Source organism: Telmatherina bonti, assembly GCF_933228915.1.
Source record: "Telmatherina bonti genome assembly, chromosome: 3".
Classification (NCBI taxonomy): Eukaryota; Metazoa; Chordata; class Actinopteri; order Atheriniformes; family Telmatherinidae; genus Telmatherina; species Telmatherina bonti.
Window position 1 is genome coordinate 22705231 of NC_136621.1, and position 6000 is coordinate 22711230.

Here is a 6000-nt window from a genome sequence, read left to right on the forward strand (position 1 = left end):
ATTTGCACAACAGCATGTGAAATTAATTGTCAATCAGTGTTGCTTCCTAAGTGGACAGTTCGATTTCACAGAAGTGTGGTTGACTTGTAGTTACATTGTGTTGTTTAGGTGTTCCCTTTGTTTTTTTGAGCAGTGTATATGGAGTATGTATGGAGTAAATGCTGCTACAGAAAACATGCTGAAATGCCTGAAAGAAAATGGGATTCATAGGAACACACTAACCAGCAAGGCCAGAGAATATTTCCATAAAACTGGCATGATAAACAATGTGGACCCTTACTTTACTCACTGGCTGCCAAAAAAACATCTGCTATAACAGTGGCTGGCAACCAATGAGTTAATTAAAACCAAGACACGGAGCATCAACAGTAACAGTAACAAGCAGAAAAAAAACTGAAACAGATCTATTATTATTATTATTATTATTATTATTATTATTATTATTATTGAACTAATCAAAGTAGGATTACAGATGTTCCAAATGCTAATGGAAATTACCATGTTAAAGATATACCATGATGCACTAGTGAAATTCCCATTCACTATTGCTGTGACACTTCAGGGCCACCGTACAAATAAGCTCTTGGTATCTCACAGTCATTCACTTGATTATGAACGTTGAATACTCAAGTTCTCCAGTTAATGTGAGGCCATTTGTGTTACAACTAAGGACTTAAAAAAAAAAAAAAAAGTCGAGCATTTTGACAAAAATCCCAAACATCAGGAAAGAAAGACGGTGTCGCAATGACCCAGTCAAACTAACTAATCTGAATGACTTGATGCAACAATGAAAAGAATAGGCTACAATTCCCCAACCACAATGTTGCGACTGATAATGTCATGCAGAAGGCAATTATTCTAAATAGTTGTTATAAAAGGTGGTTATGAATCACGGATTTACAATTTCTCACATGAAATTACACATGTCTGATCAAAAGAGGTGCAGCAGCAGTTGATGACATCTTGTGCTCCTCTGGCGCCACCCTTAGGTCAGTAGGTGAGCGTCTGCAGATGGCATGTTGTGGCTTCATACCGGGTTCATGCAGTGAGACTTGATCACATCCTCACAGGGTCTCTGAATGGGTTTTAAACCGCTTTTCTTCTGTTCCTGCAGAAAGTGTGTGTTTGTGTTGCAGCTGGATACATGCAGTCAGCATATATTGATCACTTCTCGAAGCATCTCGGGAGTATCAATAATCTCTCTGTACGCTCGACCACCTTCCTTTTCTCTCATATTCCAGCTCCTGTCTACAGTCTTGCGACCCCATGGTCCTGCTGATAAGCAGCATAACTGGGAGGAGCTATCTTCTCGCAGGGCTCCTCCTTTCCGTTCCTTTCGTTTTCTTTCTCGCTCCCCCCTCATCCACGCATAAAAACACACACACACACACTGGTCTCCACCTCCTCCTCCTTGCAGCCTGCTGTATCGAGAGAGGGAAGATGAAAAAGACCTTAAAGAAAGGATAGTTGGGGTTTCTTATTTTCATCTGAACCGAGAAGGCGTGAGGAAGAGTGCGGAGCGCCGCATGGAAAAGAGGAAGACGCATCACGGACGGAGATAGAAAAGACGGAGGGGGGAGGCGACTGTGGATCGTAAACACGACAGAAAACAGCAAATAGGACGGCAGACAGCGGCTATCAACCCCCCCACCACTGTCACCCCCGTGTCTCTTCCCATCTCCATCCTTTTAGCACTCTTGGTTGCGTCACAGCAGCCCGCTTTTCCCCTTTTTTCGTTTCTGTTTCTAACAACGTAAATTTACCGCCTCACTTCGGCGTTTTGCGGCATAAACATCAGAGAGACAAGAGGAGAGGCTGAGCCGACAGGACCCCCGCTCCCTACACACACACACACACACACACACACACCGTAGGTCCTGTTTGGGACATTGTAAGCGGTGTGTGCGACCCACTGGATTAAAGCAGAGAGGAGGAAACCAGGGGCGAGATGTCTGCGGAGTAACCGGGGCTGAAGCGGAGACCTCGGCCCTGATTATCAGCGACTCTCCAGCAGCATCACCAATGCGATGGCACAGCGGCTTCTGCCACAAAACGACAAGCCTTGACTCAGATCAGCAGGGCTGTCATCCACCATGAACCTCTGATAGGCAATCGACACAGGCACAGATGGGTAAGCTGAGATGCTATGCTGTTTTTTATGATTATCATCACTATTATTATGTTAAATTCGTGGAATGGATGCTGGGCGGGGATGTGACGGGGAGCGGGACGGCTTGTCACGTGAGGAGTCCTACACTAACAGTGTCAGGCTGCAGTGTAAGGGGGTGTATGTGCTTGGGAGGGATGTTGATGAAGTTGTGCCTATCATTTGGAAAGGAAGGGGCTCATCTCGTCTCATCCCATCTCATCATTGATTAGATTTTTTTGTCCTTTAATATTTGAGATTTGCCTTTATGGGCTTGTGGCAAGTTCAATGCTTTTTTTTCAAGTGAAGATCAATAAGGGGATTGGCTTAGGAAGCAGACTGAAGTCAAGGGGTCATACGGACCCTTTGTTGCCTAGAAATGGAGTTACAGACCGTTGTCCTTTTGAAACTATCAAAACAAAACCCCTAAACATGTGAGGTCAGCATAAAGATGAGTAAAGGTTGGCCTATAACACTCACCCTGTTTGATGGGTGGATTGATACAACACTACCTCTGCCAGGACTTGGTAGGTGATTCCCATTTTACTTGTTCATCCATGTTGCTGAAACTTACCCGGCGTGCCCACTATTGTCACCATCCTAGACAGGCCATTTCTTAATTGTCACACTGTCCCATATCTGATGATCCACCTAAAATACCTGAACTAATGACAGCGCTGAGTGTTATCACTGTTCCATCATAAGAAAGCCTTACTACCCATCACCTTAGCATGTCTAAATGACCCTGCTCACGGCAGTTAGTATGCCTTGCTGCAAGCAAAGTAACAAACTATTTTCATCTCGCAGATGGTTAAAACTCACCAACACTCCATGCTCAACCAACTTCTAATTTCCCAGGAGAGCTGGATCCCTCCCCCTGGCCAGTACCAGCGGGGTTAGGTATTGATCTATTAATTTGGAGGGGTGCATGTAAATGGGAGACAGGATAGGCTGATCCCCCAAAAGACTTAGTTGCAAGTTTGGTGCTTGTGAATGGTTGCATCCTTCAGAATGTTTGAAAAGAAATCTGTTTCAATTATGGAGAAATGCACTTGAGTAATATAGCTGTTGATCCCTTTCTGCCTCCATTGACATGTTTCTTTAAAGGTGGAGTATCAATATTTTCAAAATAAATTAACTAATAAAATAACTACAATCATAATTAGAAATTTTTTTTTAAACATGTAGGTTCCAGTCTGTTCATATTTGATGCGTTATTAAATTACAAGTTTAATTAATGACAAATGACAAAAAGCACCTTTTTTTTTTTACTGGTAGGCAAACATTTAAGAAGGATCTTTGTCATTAGTTAAACTTGTATTTTAATAACACATCAAATATGTACAGACTGGAACACAACATGTTTAAAAAAAAACTATCTAATTATGATTGCAGTTGTTTTTTTAGTTCACTTTTTTTGAAATATTGAAAATCTTGCATACTCCACCTTTTAAAGTGTTTTATTTATTTAGTTATTTATTTATTGTGTGTGTGCCCTACAGCACAAAGAGCAGAACTTGAAGGAGCTTAGGTGTTGCTACTGATGCTACAACTAGCATGGTTAACTGTGCCTTAAAGAGTTGACCATACCCAGTCGCACATCCCAGAGCCCCTGTTTCAAACAGCCGCAGCAACAAAGGCCATATCTCGTGGGGGATGTTGGCCTTTTCACTTCATAGGGATGCTGATGTTGGTAGACAGGACCGTAGATTGTGTGTGTGTTTGGAGAAAAAAAGGGGGAAGATACAATGCAAATTAATACATTTCATACTTTTATGATTTTTTTTTCCCTTTTATTACCTTGTTTGAACCGAAGTTAATTCAATTCGGTCTGAATAGTGAAATAAATTAGTGAAGAAAAAACCAATTGGTGAAGACAAAAGAAGAAGAAAATATATTGAGTGAAATTAAGGGGATTTCACTCAAGTCATCAGCCTGAAACCATGTGTGGACTGGAGGACCACCTGAGCCCCACAGCTGAAACTCGTGTCCTTTGTCAGTTTTAATTAGAAACACACTCCCGTGATCCCCACCCCATTTTCACTTTCAGTTTGATTTACATGCCATGTGAATACATTCAGAGTACATACAGCAGTTACAACATACAGAGGTAAAACCAGTGGAGACAATGCAAACAGGAAGTTTTTTTATCAACAATGATGCATTACAACAACCATTTAAAAGAAGTATATTTTGTTCTCAGCCAAGGTCTCCTATTTCCTGAAACCTAAACCAAGAAATAGTCCATAAAGCAGCATATTGCAATTCATACTCTCACCCATTGCACTACTTTCCTTTTATATGCAGCCTCAGATAACTTTTCATAAGAAAAACAAATAAGTGGACACGCCAATGATGTTAACCTATTATTTTAAGGCTGTGAAATGCAGACCAACAGATACACTGTCCTCTGCCTGTCTTTCCTCATAGCAGCATATAAACTTAGCTTCTGGCCCCGCAGTGTTTCTGTCTTTACCCACAAAGAAAAATAACAGTCACCATACAATGTCATAGTGTCTGCAGCGCTTAGGTTTGCTATCATATATGCAGTTAGCTTGTAATTTCTTAACATTTCAAGCACAGCCAGTCAATGAACCGCCTGTACACCAAAAATATTCTCAGCATAAACTGTCAAATTTATTATCAGAGAAATAGTGAAATAGTTGATTCTCTAAACCATTTTTCTTCTCAGTGATCAGTCAAACGTAGCTTTGCAGCTGTGTAGTGGTTTCAGAAATGTCCGGCCCTTCCAACTCATGCATTCTCTATTCCTTTCTTCCCCTCACACAGATCTTTCATTATGTTCTGCTCTCTTTTTTTTCATGCCTCTGACTCAAGTTGCAAGGCTGAAACAAATGGCTTTGCTGGCACACGGAGAGGCTGTCAGTTGATATTGCCAGAGGTGATCTGGGTACGCAGAGATCAGAATGCTGTTATATTGTTTTGTTTTTTTTTCCCTTAAAAAGTACATAAAAAAAACGAGTTGTGAATCATTTGACAATCAGACTTCATGTTGTTTTTTTTTTTTTTGTTTTTTTTCATCCTGATCTTTAAACTTAGAGGCAGCGGTCGGATTGAGAAGGCTTGAAACTGTTGAATCTTTGAGGCAAAAGTTTGTGTCCGAGTTGCATATGGCATTTCAGAAAAAGTGAGAATGTCTGCAGGAAATGAGCACAAACCTGGCTTGTTGTCGTAGGCAGATGGAGACAGACATCTGATATCCTGCAGCGTGTGAACGCCAGTGAATGACTGGAAAGACTAGTAAAGATAATTTTCTGTCGCTAAAGCAAATTTCAACTATCACATCAAGGAATCTATGGTGAAATGGGTTCACAAACCTTTTGTTGCTGGTAATGGAGTAGAACGGATGGAAACAGGCCTTTGGTGAAATCAGGAAAATATCACATTCCTGCTGCAGAGTTGGCTCTCTGACTGCACATTTTCTCTATATTTCCTGATTGTAATGTCCTGATGGTGGCTGAGATGTGTATGCTTAAAGAATATTTTGCTCAAAAGGTTTTTGCTGCAGTCAGACTCCTGAAGCTGAAATACTGTAGCCTCAAACAGCTGCTGTAGATCAGCGCAGTACTTTAGCAGAAGCTGTTGTGCAAGTTTAATATAGAACAGGAGCAGAGTAACCTTAAAGCGAATCCTACTGACGGTAATTCTAGATCACCTGTCTCCGCAGTGAGATGTGCTGGGTGGTAAAACTAGAGCAAAGGTTGGGTGAAGGTTGAGTGAATCATATGAAAGGATATGTCAGCTCCTGTAGTTCATTTTACTTCCTGCCAATGGGAAGAATCAAGGTTTTTTTTTAATGTTTCTACTATATGTTTTCAGTGGTGAGGCACAGG

The 6000-nt window shown here is 41.2% G+C and overlaps 1 protein-coding gene across 1 annotated transcript in view; it reads left to right on the forward strand.

Moving 5' to 3' along the window:
* The first annotated feature begins 1432 nt into the window (after positions 1 to 1432).
* mgat3b (beta-1,4-mannosyl-glycoprotein 4-beta-N-acetylglucosaminyltransferase b) overlaps positions 1433 to 6000 on the forward strand; it is a 68901-nt gene continuing 64333 nt past the window's right edge. Inside the window, exon 1 of the mRNA XM_079264859.1 lies at positions 1433 to 2131. The gene's annotated coding sequence lies outside the window, so the exon portion shown is untranslated. The remainder of the gene's footprint in view (positions 2132 to 6000) is intronic.